Genomic DNA, 14,365 nt, shown 5'->3' on the forward strand with positions numbered 1-14,365 from the left:
GCTTGTCTCTCTGCCTGGTGTCTGTGAGATGTGTATGTTGTCATAGTTGTCTCTCTGGTGCATGATTGTGTGTCAGGGTAGGTAGCATTGCCGCTGTGTCTCTGCTGTGTATGTTGCTATGGATGTCTACCTGGCGTGTAGGTGTGCGTGTGTGACTGCGTCCCTGGGTGTGTGGCACGGCTATCTCCCTGGTGTGTGTGTGTGTAGTTGTGGTACGTGCGATGTTTGCTGCTACAGCTGCCCCCCCGTGGCTAGCTGCTTGTGCGCGCGGCTGCGGGGCCTTGCGGCCGGCTCCGGCCCTTGCTGCGCCCCGCTGGGTCCCCTCTCGGGCGGGAAGGAGGCGAAGGGCAGGATCCCGCCCCGGCCCCGTGGCGCGCCTGGCGAGTGCGGCAGGTTCCCCGCCCGCGGCGGTGCCGCAGTGCCGTGCGCTGCCGCTGGGGCCGGCCAGGGGGCGCTGGCTGCTGCGCGCTGAGGCGGCCTCTGGGCCGCGGAGAGAGCTCGCCCGGGCTGGCTTGGCGTGAGGGCGGGCGCCGGCCTCTCCAGCGCTCGCTGCGTGTGCGGGGCCCGCCCGGCGGCGGCGGGGAGCGGTCCGGGGGAGCCCCCCCCCAGCCATGCAGAGCCGGCTGCCTCCCGAGGTGAGTGAGCCGGCCCGCGCCCTCCACCCCCAAGGCCCGGGCATCCCGCTCCCCAGGCCCCTGCTGCCCCGGGTCAGGCCCTGCCGGCCGCCCGCCGGGGGTAGCCCCCTCAGCTCGCGGGAGCGGCGTGCCGCCAACGGGGGCCAGGGCGGGGGACTCCAAGGAGCTGGAGCCCCCTTCACCCGGGGCAGCCCGACTTGCCCCCGAGGAAGAGGTCAGGGGCGACCCCTCGTCTCCCCCAGCCCCGGATACAGCCAAAGGGCTCGAGCCCCCCAGCCCCGGCTACACGCCAGTCTTCCCCTCCTGGCTGGGACCCGGGGGCTGCTCGGGCCCCCAGCCCTGGGACCCCTTCTTTCACCTCAGGCTACGCCTGAGGGTGCTTGGCCCCCGGATCTCAGCGAGGAGGGAAAGAGCCCTCGGAGGGCAGCCAATGCCTTCTCATATATTGCTCTTCTCGGCGCCCCCAGCCCTGTTCAGTAGGGCTCGCTGTTTATGTGACTCAGTTTTCTCTGTCAAACCCTAGAAGTGGTGGCGGGGAGACAAACTGCTGTTTGCCCCTAAGGTGCCTGTCTCGGACCTTAGCCCTAAATCCTGAAGGGGAGGATTTGTAACTTGTGCCTTTAGGACTATGCTTGCTACATCTTTGTGGGTTGTGCACATTATTATTTCATGGTGGTGAAGTGAAGCATGTGACTTCTGCAAAGGCAGTGGTGGTGGGGAGGAAAGGGTATGTTTTATAACTGTTTCTCAACCTTTTTTTTTTTTATAAAGTACCCCTTAAAATATAAGTACCCCCAGTACCTACAGTTTTTAGACACACAATTTTTTTCTACCATTGCAGCACATTTGTTTAAACAACTTAATCATAGCCCGGTGGGTGATGAAATTTTTGGGTGTAAAAAGTACAAAAATAATAAAGTGCTGCAAAACTTAAAATAAAAATTCAGTTTTTTCAAATTTCAGTTATGCTGACATACCCCCCAGGCTTCTCTCCAGTACCCCAAGAGTACTCGTACCACTGGTTGAGAGAAACTGTTTTTATATCATCAGTCTCTATGTTAAGCCACAACTGTGTCCAACAAAATAAATAATCAGCTCCCTTAATATTTGAGTTTTTTTTCCAGAGATGTACTAATTCTTTGGTCAGAAATAGGTCCAGATTATACATTATGTCTGTAGGACTGTTTTTATCATGTTAACTAGCTTGGAAACAAGTACCAGATGTGAATTAGTAGACCTTCAGTTATGGTTATCTATCTTGTTTATCTATTAATAGAAAAAGTTTGATTTTTTTTTTGTAACAAATGAGAGGCTTCTATGGGATTTAATTATTTAGGTATATTTTTATTCAAATGTTTCTGTGAGAGATGAACTAAAGTGTGTAAGCTCAAATCCAATCACCTTCTAGTTTGTGTGGTGTTAGTGCTTGTTTAGAATGCATAGATGAACCTTCTTCTAAAATTGTGATATGACTGGATTAAAAACTGGAAGGGGCCTACTAGACTGAGTAGGGGAGAAAGATGGGAGTTATGCTGTAATAGCTGGTCTGATGGTTGCGAAAGTTTTATAATCTAGAAAGTGTTTTTAGACTTAGTAATTGAATTTAGTGACAGGTTGTTTTTGGTTATCTGGAATGTACCTAGGCTGTAGTTATGCCTGATACATAATTTAGTGATCCAAAAGAGAGTGTGTCTGTGTGTAAAATGTGTATATATATGTATACACACATAAGAATGGCCATACTGGGTCAGACCAAAGGTCCATCCAGCCCAGTATCCTGTCTGCCAGATGCCCTAGAACGAGTGAACCAAACAGGTAATAATCAAGTGATCTCTCCCCTGCCATCCATCTCCACCCTCTGACAAACAGAGGCTAGGGACACCACTTCTTACCCATCCTGGCTAATAGCCATTAATGGACTTAACCTCCATGAATTTATCTAGTTCTCTTTTAAACCCTGTTATAGTCCTAGTTTTCACAATCGCCTCATGCAAGGAGTTCCACAGGTTGACTGTGCACTGTGTGAAGAAGAACTTCCTTTTATTTGTTTTAAACCTGCTGCCCATTAATTTTTTGTTCTTATATTATGGGAACAAGTAAATAACTTTTCCTTATTCACTTTCTGCACATCACTCATGATTTTATATACCTGTATCATATCCCCTTAGTCTACTCTTTTCCAAGCTAAAAAGTCCTAGTCTCTTTAATCTCTCCTCATATGAGACCCATTCCAAATATATATACACACACACATTACACACATGCTCTCCCTCTCTTTGGGATCACTAAAGTATATATGTAATTATAATTATGTATATATACATAATTATACTCTTGATCACTCTATATATATATATATATAAATAAAAGTTCTTGTTCATATGTGGCTGAAAAACTCATGAAAACAGTCAATTTTATGCGATATAAGCCCAAGGTAGAGGAAATGGTATCCACTCTAAGGCTGGTCCCAGATTCAGTTTGCAAACCAAGTCCTCATGTAAATGTAATACATAACTAGCTCAAAACACTGCCTGCCTGGCTCTTAATTTCCATATATAGATTAGCAGACTAAACTCCTTTAAACCTATGTTGTAAGGTTTAGTACTTTATTAAAGTCCAAATTAAATACATTTGTTTTTAATTTGGCACACTTGGTAGCCTGTATCGGAAGGACCAAAGCAGAGAGAGAGAAAGAGCAGTCTCAGTTTCAGGAGGGTTGTTTGGTCTGAGCAAAGGTTGAATGAGGAAGTTGCATTATTATAATGCTTGGTCCCTGAATAAGATGTCAATTTCTCTTGTGGCAGGTCCTTTCCTTATATCAGCATTTAGCAGACTCTTTTATAGTGATGTAAAGGTCTTTGTAAAATTAACTTTAAGTGGCATGTAAAATGTTAATGTTTAATGTGTGAAGTATTCATTATTTTTAATAAATCCTGGCCACAAAATGACCTTTGTCTTTGTGAGAAGTTGGGTGTTAACTCTTTATCTAATAAATCTTTTTCTTTGACTTGTTGAACATATTCCAAGTAAAACATTTCCTGGAAATAAATCAGATGGGATTACAATGGGATAATTTCAATCCACAGATAAATACTGATGAATCAGGGATTTTATCAAAAAGCCAGAGAGGTTAGTGTAGTCTTATCCTGTTTCAAAACCTGTTAATTAAAATGACCACCATTTTTTGTAAATGTCGTTAGGATTAAACCATGTAATGAAATTAAAAGGTGGATTCCTCTATATATTATTTGAGATTCTTAATGAAATCAGAATCTTTGAGGTTAACAGAAATGTAAGCCAGAAATGTAATGCTCAATTTTCCTTTCTTGTTACCTAAATAAACTTAAAAAACAACAAATAGCATGGTAGCACTTAGTCTTTAAAGTGCTATCATACTATGTGTTTGGTTTTTTTTAGTTTGTCCTGTACTGACTAACTTGGCTACCTCTCTGAAGCTTGTTATCTAAAGACACTCTGAGAAGCTGTATTTTCTCCTATGAGATCAGCAATGTCGAGAGAGTTTTGTATTGACAAAAAATGTGCAATTGGTGTTAGGGATGTTACACAATTAAACGCATTTTAAATGCTGAAAATTTCAGCAGCAGTGTGGTGCAGCTGGTAGCTCCCTGGGAGCCAGACTGGGAGCTGCATGTAGCCATTTGGGTAACTGGTTATCCATTTAAATGGCTACACGTTTACATCCCTACTGAAAACTAGTTAAATTAGAGCAATGTTATTTGTGTTGACTTTAAATCCTTTTATCCTTTGTTTTGTAGAAATATTATCTTTTCATATTATGTTTACAGGGTTTTAAAAAAGTCAGCTGAGTAACCATTTATGAGACATGCATCTGATGAAAATGGGTCTTTGCCCATGAAAGCTTATGCTCCAATAAATCTGTTAGTCTATAAGGTGCTACAGGACTTCTTGTCATTTATGGGTTCTTTCTCTCTTTTTCTTTCTTCATGCTTTTTAATTTACCGTAATTTAATTATTGATATTTCTAATTTGAAATTGAATTAAAATGTTAATATATGTATGTTCATCCATCTGCTCTCCCATCTTCTGGCAGGCAGAAGTTTAGGGATACCAGGAGCATGAGTTTGTACCCTGACCATCTTGGCTAATAGCCATTGATGGACCTATCTTCTATGATCTTGTCTACTTTCTTTTTAACCCAGTTATACTTGTGGTCTTCAAAATTCCAGAGGCTGACTTTTTTGAATGGATGTTGAATATTGAACTTTGCATTAATTTATTTGATTTTCTCTTTGTTCTTTAATAGCATTTAGTAGATCTTAATGCTGTATTTTATACATAAGAATAGCACTAATGGATAGTTCTCCTGTATTATATATTCTTTGTAGGATTGAACTAGACATTTAAAATATGTAACATATATTATTCTCCCTTTTGATTAAGTGGTGGGGTTATAAGTTTTCCTTAAGACAGTTTTCAGTAACTTTTCAGTCGACCTTCCTGGTGATTTAAATGTCATCAGATATGTTTACAATAGTTTTAATGTACACATTTTAAAATACATACTGTATTGGTTTCCCTCAGAATTCTAAGAAAAATGTGTATTGCTATCCTGAGGCAGCTAGTAGTTCTAGGACATATTTAGGGATATGGCTCATATTTTTCTGCCAAGAATTTTATTGCATATCATTGTTATTCCTTTTTATTTTTCTGGCTTTGTGTGTGTGTCTTCTCCTTTTGGTATTACAAGAGAGCAAGGTGTTATGCTGCTTCTCTTCAGTGTGTTTTTTAAGGGGAAAAGTTCTAGAGTGGAACTGATTAGTATTTCGCAATCTATAGATTGTGATCTATGACTCTATTGTAATAGAGCTCCAGGAATCTGTTAGTAATTTAACTACTCCCTATTTAAGAGAGGTCTGTATGTGTAAAATGCCACCAGTACCTTGTTTACACTGCTGCTTTCCCATTTGTCAGCACCACCAGAGCTGATCTGATATTTGCAACAATGGAAAAAACCTGATGTAGATAAGGTGATAGTCAGTTTCTCTGCCAATTACAGCTGTGTGAAAGTAGGTCTGTACTTTGCTTTCAATTTGGAGATAATACTGTTTGGTGATTGTTTCCCCATTCATTGCTTGTGGGGCTCCTGATTTGTGATGGGAGCATGATCAGAGACCTGGAAAATATTATGAGCCCCTATGTACAGTGGGGAAATCCTCTGCCTTAGCGAAGTTTGAAAATAAATGTAGCCCAACAATTATTGCCTTTATTTTGCAAATACTGATTTCTGTTTTTCTAACGGGTCTTGTTTATTTACTTGTTTACTTGTTTATTTACTCCAGTATCCTCAAAGATCAGCTCTTGGTCTGCACAGAAGGACAAAGGATTTAAAGTATGGCCTAACTACAATGACTATTTTTTTCAGTGAAGTAGCAGATGTGGACACCCATCGCTTCTACATACAATGATATGTAGATCCAGAGGTCATTTCCCATCTGGTCAAATTTGTGCCAATGATGCTTGTGTGTTCTTTTATTAAAATAAGTGCAGCTACTGCACCAATGAAACTTTGCAGCATTTTTCGTGTTTCTCATTATCCTGGTCATAATGTGGCATTCAAGAAGTATCATTACTTTGTGTTTTTGTGTTTTGAGTTAATGTAGAATATTGAAAGTGTTTCTATATCACTTACCTGAAACATTTAATGGAAATATGTTAAATTAAACCATTGCTCATTTTGCAAATGTTCCTTCAAAATACAGTATTTATATTTGTCTGCTCTAAATTTTAAATGTTCCTTTTGGTGAGTAATAAAAAATAAATTTGTTTCAGAATTCAAAGCAAGATTATCATTGGAGCTCTAGTGATGATTTATTTATTTTTCTACAAGTAGTGCAATATACTTAAACTGAACATTACCAACTCTTTTAAGAAGCAGATCAAAGAGCTTTCCAAATCCCATAATAACAATTCTGTCCATGAATGACACTAACTATTAGAGAGGTTTTCCATTTTGCAGACTTTAGTTTTGTCTTGTCAAAACTGCTTTGAACTCAGTACACATGTTCACCTAATGTTTGTGCTTTAAGTATGATTTAAACCATTGATTTGGGCTTGGTAGGATAAAAGCTAATTCAGATGTTGTCATGACTCCAGAATATGGCTTTACACTGTGATTGAAAATTTAAGGTGAAATAACAATGTTGTATGTTTATCAAGAAATATGAGATTGCTAGATGGCTAGGAAGTGTCAATAAGCAACATTTTAAATTAAGACTTAATGGCACTGTCACATTAAAATAGTTCACAAAAATATATTTCCTTAGCTTTGTTGTTTTTTAGAATCTGAAATATTAATACAAATTTTAATAATCTAATTTTGTGTTTTCCGTTGTTTACTTTTTAATTTCAGTCAGCAGTTAAAGCAATCTTTCTCTCTCTTTTGTTTCTACTCAGTTTTATTTTTCTGGTTCTTGTGCGCTCATTGTTCCAATAGTAGGATTACAAATACTACAGGGGAATGTTCAAGAAGAATACAGTGCTGGTGTGTGTATGTGGTCTTCTATTCCCGACTCTGCTCAGACTTGCACTTCACTTTTAGATGCCTTTATTTGCCTGTCAGTTTCAGGTTATGTGCACCTCTGGTTCCACCTTTTTGGCCTGCTTGAAGAATGTTTTCTGAGGAGGAGGGACCCTTGTCCTATTAAAGAATGGTGTTCGCTTGTTTTCTTTTGCCTCTTCCCACCTATAGCAGTGCAGGTAGGACGGAGATATTTGTTTTAAAGGAGTCCTTGTTGTTGGGTATTCTCATTGTTTCTTTTCCCACTAGGTGATTTCTATGCACATGGCACCCAGGGCCTCCCCTGCTTTTCTTCATGAAAGTGGAAAAGATAGGTTCACCTAGTGAGATGTCGTTCCTTTCAGAACCTTAGTGTTAGCAAAATGCAAACTTTGTTAAACCAGGTGACACGCAGTGAAGGTAGCTCGCCTAACCATAATTCTTCCCTTTTTTTCAGCCCTGACCCAATACGCCCTGTTACACATATGCACTGAGTTTGCTAGCACCATAAGCACTGAAACAGACAGACTCTTCATCACTCTGAGCAACTCTTCAAACAAGACTCCTGACATCAGCTGGTCCTGAGCAGGCACAGCCTGCCAGTCTGGGGCACAAATTGGTACTAGCCCTGACAGAGACTGAAGAAGCTTCAGAGGGTAGCCAAGTTAGTCTGTACAGAAAAAAACAACAAATGGTCTGGTAGCACTTTATAGACTACAAAACATGCAGATAGTGGTTTGAGCTTTTGTGGGCACAGCCCACTTCTTCAGATGACTAGTTTTGAGTTTAGGATGTGTAGACCCAAAATAAATAGCCACTTTCCCCTGCCACTACTCAGATATGCTTCCCGCCTCCCTCTTTGAGCCTTTTGCAGTCATCCATGCTACCCTATCCCATTCCCAAAAGTAGCTCATTTTCCCTTGCCATGTCCAAAACTCCTCTGGTCACAGCTGGAGCTGAGAGGGATGCTCCCTTTGGCTGCTCTCCTGTGAGTGCCAAAGGGTTAATTTAGAGGGCACGTTTTCTGTGGCTTTGGCCCATGTTGCTTATGGAAAGAAATGGCTCCTGATTCTATTGACCCATTTGTTTAAAATGGCAAAAAAAGCCAAGAAGACCTCGCATTAAGGCTAAGCTACTGGGAACATGACTAAAGTGGCTGTGGGGCTATTAACGTGGTAAGGTCAAACTCAGTCAGTGGCAGTGTTAAGAATGTTCTTGCATTAGACTGCTGTTCTGGATGGAGTGAAATGATGCGATGAATCTGAGGTCACCCTTCTGAGTCCTAAAATAGGAATCCAAAGGGGCAGCCATCCATTTTGTTGGAAGCCTCAATGGCAGAAGTTCCCTTTTGGCCTCCTTCTCTCATTCCAGGCCTCTGTCTGGATTTTGGCCATCCTGGCATTTGCTCAACATCTCAGCTGGGCATGTCAGAAAGTTGCCGGTTAAATAGCAGGCAGGAAATGGCCCTTGGTAGGGAAGGCCAGGTCCTGAAGAGGAAAAGTAATGTGGGGGAGGACGATCTTGTGGAAGGACTTCTCTTTACAGCCCTAGGCTTTACAGCCCTATTCCTCCCAACTGCCCCATGAAGCATCAACCTTTCTTTCACCCAGCTTGCACACTTGTGTTACACAGCCATTCTCACTTCTATCTGCAGTTCCACCTGCATCCACATTGTGCAACCACAGAGCTTGGTCTTTGTATCTCACCCCTAGCTGTGCCCTAGGACCTGGGTGCTTACTGACCTAAGTATGGGTATGAGTGTCTGCCTACATTGGCAACTCAAAGCTCAGTTACACCCTAACAGGTTGGCAGGGTCAGATCAGGCCACTGCTACAGCTGGGTCTTAGCAGGTTTGCAGTGCCTGGTTACTGGAGGAAGCCATGGTCCCTTTGTGATGTCAAAATGGGCGGGGGAAGGAGAGAGAGACTTTGCAACTCAACTGAACTCCCTAGGGAAGAGGAGCAGGAAGAGAAAAGGGGCTGTCTGATCTTCATGGGTTTTCCAAAATGTTAGTGACACTTCGACAATCTGTTGATAGCTATAAATCTGGGCATTAAGCCCTCCTGCCTATGAGGGAAATCTGTGGAGAGGGAGACTGGAAACGTGGATAAAACGTGAACAGACACAAACATGCATGTGGCCAGGTCACATGGCAAAGGAGAGATTTCTCGTCTGTGTCCGTCAGGTTGAACAGGAAATGAAATGTTCCTTACTCCTCGAATTCTAAGCCTATTTAGACTCCAGAGGCTGAATTAGAGTTTGTTACTGGAAGAAATTCAGAGTAATGGGGAGGAATAGCTCATCTGAAGAAGTGGGTTTTGCCCATGAAAGCTCATGATACTATTTATATATATTTGTTAGTTTCCCCACCCCTGCCTTAGAGACTAAGGCCCGTGAGTTGGATGTGGCCCCCAGCTAGCTTGGATGTGGCCCCCATGGTTCTTGGGGTTTCTCCCAACATTGGGGAGTCTGTGCTGATGCTCCAGCCCCCTGCTGGGCTGGAACACACAAAATCTGCTAGTCTGGGCTCCTGTAAGCTCTGGTGTGTGTGGGAAGTGTGTTTCTCCTTCTCGGTCAGGGGCCACGTCTCATTTGTGTGTGAACCCCAACTATTTTTTCTGCTGGTCAGCGGCTCCTGACTCTAAAAAGGTTCCCCACCTCTGTCCTGGTGCCACAGGACTACTCATGTCTCTCTCTCTCTCTATATATATATAAACTTTTCCTATGGGATGACAGAGTGACATAGTCATGTCACTCTGGCATCCTACAGGCTCTGCCTTCCCAGGGTCTCCCTGTCCCCAGACACTGCTCAGGGATGGCAGGACTTGCTCCAGGAATGCTTGCTTGTGCCGCTGTTGTTCTTGGTGCTCACGGGCTGCTAGGACAGCAGGCTCAAGCGTCAGATGCAGGGACGGGCGACCCATGTCCCTGGCCACCCGCCACCCCATCTTCCGTCGCGCCCCAAATGGCTGCGTCTTTAGCCCAGCGCCAAGCCGCTCTACTGAGACCCAAACCCACCCTCCAGACTGCCTTCTGCCCACCTGCCCAGCCACATGCGGGGCTGCAGCAGCGAGCTGCATTTTTGCAAGGCAGACGAGGAGGCTCCTGGCAGCACTGACCTGAGCAGCTAGGGCCCCCATTGCCTAGTGTTGCAGCCCCTCGCCCTCTCTCCTCTCCCGCACGGTTGGGATACTAGCACTGGCTTCTGCTGCAGGGATGGGGGGAGCAAGCCCCATGTCTCACTGTGGTGGGTGGGGAGGGAGAGAAAGCCCTGAACCTTGTTGCGGGAGGAAGAAAAAGCCCGGAGCTTCATTGCATGGGGAAGAAGCACTCCTCCTCCCAGGCTGGAGGAACAGCAGTGTGCAAGCATGCTGTCTGGAGCTTTTTTCTGCGCTCCCATTGGCCAGATACCACCTAATGGGAGCAGCAGGAGGCTGAGCATGGGACCAGCACGGGGCCCAAATACAAGTACCGGGCAGCCCTGTCACCCCCAGCCCCTGACTCAATCCCTGCCAAGATCCTGCCCCCCAACCCACTCCTGCCCCCTCCCCCCAGCCAGACACCTTGCCCCTAGCCCGCTCCTGCCCCCTCCACCCGACCAGACACCCTGTGCCCAGACCGCTCCTGCCCCCTACCACTCTCCCAGACCTCGCACCCTCAGCCCCTCTTGCCTAGATCCTGTACTCCCATCCCTATCCCATTCACTGGCAACCCTATCCCGCACACTGAAGCCCTAATTTTTTGCCCAACCCCAGAGCCTACGGGCCCCACAAAATCTGCTATCCCTGGAACCCCAGAAGTGTTAATCTGGCCTGAGACCTTGAAACTCAGTCCTCCCCCCTCTGGGGCTGGAGCACCAGGGAAGTGAGGTGTTTTATTTGGGGGCCACATCTTTGAGGGTTGGGGGGTTTGGACGGGCTTTTTTCCTTCTCACTTTTGTGGTCCCCAACTGATTTTTCTGTGGTTCAGTGGCCCCGACCCAAAAAAGGTTCCTCACCCCTGCCATAAATAAAGACGATGTTGAAACCTTTTTGTGTTGGATGTAATATTTTACTTTATTTAAAAATGAAGCCTCCGATTGGGGCCTAGCCCACTTCTGGGCTTAGCATTCTGTCTCCATCCCTGATCCTAGGGCAGGTCCCGAGGTGCAGTCCCCATCTAGTCACAGAAAGGGCTGGTGGCAGCCCCCCGTCCTGCTATGGCACAGGTAGGAGAAGAGGCCACAATCTGGCTGTGGCAGACCAGGGGTGGGGTGGCGAGCATAGCAAGCAGGGAGCACAGCCCCCTTGTTGTTTTTAAAGTTACAGACTAATGGCTACTCCTCTGAGGCTATAAAGGAAAACAACCTTCACCCTCTGGGGCCTCGGAAAGGGAAGCAATCTGCTAATTTCTTCCTTTGAGTTCATTTGGCTTTTTTTCTTTTTCACCTTGATAATAAAGATACCCAGGATGGAGGTATGAAACTTCTCCCCATTCCTTTCTGACAAGAGATTTTAGGCTTCAGCTCTCTGTTCCTTACTGTAATTCTCCCGAAACAAGTCTTATATACATCCAGTTCCCTACTCCTTTATTTCTCTCTAAGGGCAATTGCACAGTCTTTACAAATGACCAGACAGTCTTTGTAAGCAGAGTATATGTATTCAGGGATGAAGAGAGTACGGAGCATGTGTACAAATTGAAAATGCATGTGCACAATACATGTATCAGAAACCACTCATTTTCTACATAGGGAATCTGGCAGACCAATGACCTTCAGACCTTTTGTCCAGGTCCCTTTCATAGTCAAAAAGTCATGTCTGTTTACTGGTTTAGAAACAAGGCCCTGAATCTGGGTAAACTCAGCCTTTTGAACCCAAAGCCTGTCTTTGCTTCCTTAAAAATCTGTACAATTTATACGCATTCTATAGGAACTAATTGTGACTGTGCAATGACTTGTTATATCTGTTTTATCAGATAACATGCATTACTGCAGATAAATGGACAGTTCAGTTGTGCTGTGATCAAATGAATGACAACTTTACTTTTTACATATTAGTCTTTATCTCTTTTTTGATATCTTATTTACGCACAATCTCAGCACACTAGAATAGAAATGCTGCTTCCTAATGAAGCAAAAACAGGTGCTATACCATAGTTTTCAGCCTTTGTGTTTTGTTACAGTCTTTCTAAATCATGCCATATAATACATTTCTACTGCTCAAGCTTTTAGGTCTATTTGATAATTCATCAGGACACAGTAGTTGCTCTCATAACACAGAATTATATTGTGGATGGGAGAGAGGTAAATTCCTAATTAGTGTATATTGAATGCTCCTTGTATGTGGTACGCTCAGCATATAAAAATACACTTACTGCACATCTGTTAAACTACGGTATTTTCAGGTCATTTTTAAACAGCACATACTGTAAAAGGTTACAAGTCAGATTATAATTCTGGGATTCTTATACCAATGCATGTATTTTTCTATAAGAGGTGAAAAGTGAATGAAAAGTCATTTCGCTTTACACACTGTACTCTACTTTTTTGATGCTATAGTTGTTTTTAAATGTAAAGTGTCACTTAATATTGAATATCAATACACTAGGGCTGTTAGATATAATTTAATTGAATAATTCTATAACTGCACCAAATCTTATCAATTACATGATTATTTGATAGTCCCTGGGGGCTGGGCCAGCAGCCAGTGTGCTCTTGGCCCTGCTGTCAGGGAGCCCCCTGCTGCCCCTTCCTACTTCCTCTCTAAACTAGCTCCCTGCGCTGCTGCTTCTGATACAGAGGTGGCAGCGCGGGGTGGCTGCATCCTCTGTCCGTAGGGGACATGAGCTTCCCACAGACGGGCTGCGCTGGCATCCCACGGAACAGCTTCTATCTGTGGCAAGCCCAGGCTCACCATGGACATAGGCTGCTCTGTGGCAGCAGCCCTGTCGTCTGGGGGGTGGGGGGGGCCGAGATCCCTGCAGACAGCCCTCCTCCTGTGCTGCTTGCCTCTGATAAAGAGGCAGCAGTGCAGGGAAGAGGCAGGCAGCTATGAGAAGTTGGTGCTGTGGGAGGCAGCATGGGGGGTGCAGGTGTCTCCATGTGAGCTGATACATGTGGGGGAGATGGCTTGAAAGCTGACTTCCTCGTGTACTGGCTCCCGCCTGCCCCCCTCACCCTCCGCTGTTGTGTTTCTATCAGAGGCAGCAGTGTGGGAGTTGGGAAGGGGAGGTGGCTCAGCATGATCTGGTACTCATGGGAAGCTGGCTTAAAAGCTGGCTTCTCACAGGCACCCGCTCCTGCCTCCTCCCCCCTTGCTGCTTCTAATACAGAGGCAGCAAGGGGGAGGGGAGTGTGTGTAGTTGTTAGGATAAGCCCAGGCTTATTGGTTAATTGTTTACGTGACTATATGCTAACATCCCTAACACACACACGTTTGTAATTAAGACTATAGTTATTTAAATATACTTTTCTGTGAATCATACTTTTCTAGATTATGAAGTTTTTAATTTATTCCCTATAAAATATATTTGCAGAAGAAGTATAAGCCTGGCTCCTACTACATTTAATTTGCAGAGCCACAGTGGGGGGGGAGTGAGCACTCTCCATCAACTAATCGATTAGCTAATTATCTGCATTCAACATCTTACTTTGCAATTTTCTTCCTTGACTGTCATAGTTTTTGTTCCTTTTTTGGAAAAGAACTATATTACTGCATGGGGAATAGAAACTGATATTGGAGAATGATGTACAACGAACAGGTATACATTAAATACCCCTAGTTCACTGACTTCTTTTTTTGTCCAGTCTTTTGGCTACATCTACTCTGTAGGCTTTTTGCGCAAGAGCATGTCCACACCTCAAAGCATATCGCAAAAGCGATGTGCTTTTGCACAAGAGAGAGTCCACACTGCATGGACACTTTTGCGCAAGAAAGCTTTGATTGCCATCCACAGAATGGCCATCAGAGGACTTGTGCTTTTTCCCATAGGGGTTTCTTGTGCAAGAAACCCCTGCGGAGTGTCCACACTTGCCTTTTTGCGCAAGAACTCTTGTGCAAAAAGGAGTTATGCCTTGTAAAAGGAGAAACAAAATGCAGGACTATGGAGCACTTTAAAGACTAATAAGATGGTTTATTAGATGATGAGCTTTCGTGGGCCAGACCCACTTCCTCAGATCAAATAGTGGAAGAAAATTGTCACAACCATATATACC

The 14,365-nt window shown here is 44.1% G+C and overlaps 1 protein-coding gene across 3 annotated transcripts in view; it reads left to right on the plus strand.

Annotated features, from left to right (window-relative positions):
- The first annotated feature begins 278 nt into the window (after nt 1-278).
- Nucleotides 279-14,365, plus strand: part of ZFYVE9 (zinc finger FYVE-type containing 9) — a 124,333-nt gene continuing 110,246 nt past the window's right edge. For 2 of the 3 annotated variants that reach the window (XM_075935971.1, XM_075935972.1), the window contains exon 1: nt 280-635. The gene's annotated coding sequence lies outside the window, so the exon portion shown is untranslated. Of the gene's footprint in view, nt 636-14,365 lie in introns of all 3 variants that reach the window. The other variant, XM_075935973.1, reaches the window with a different exon arrangement.

Source organism: Pelodiscus sinensis, chromosome 9 (genome assembly GCF_049634645.1).
Source record: "Pelodiscus sinensis isolate JC-2024 chromosome 9, ASM4963464v1, whole genome shotgun sequence".
NCBI classification, from domain to species: domain Eukaryota; kingdom Metazoa; phylum Chordata; order Testudines; family Trionychidae; genus Pelodiscus; species Pelodiscus sinensis.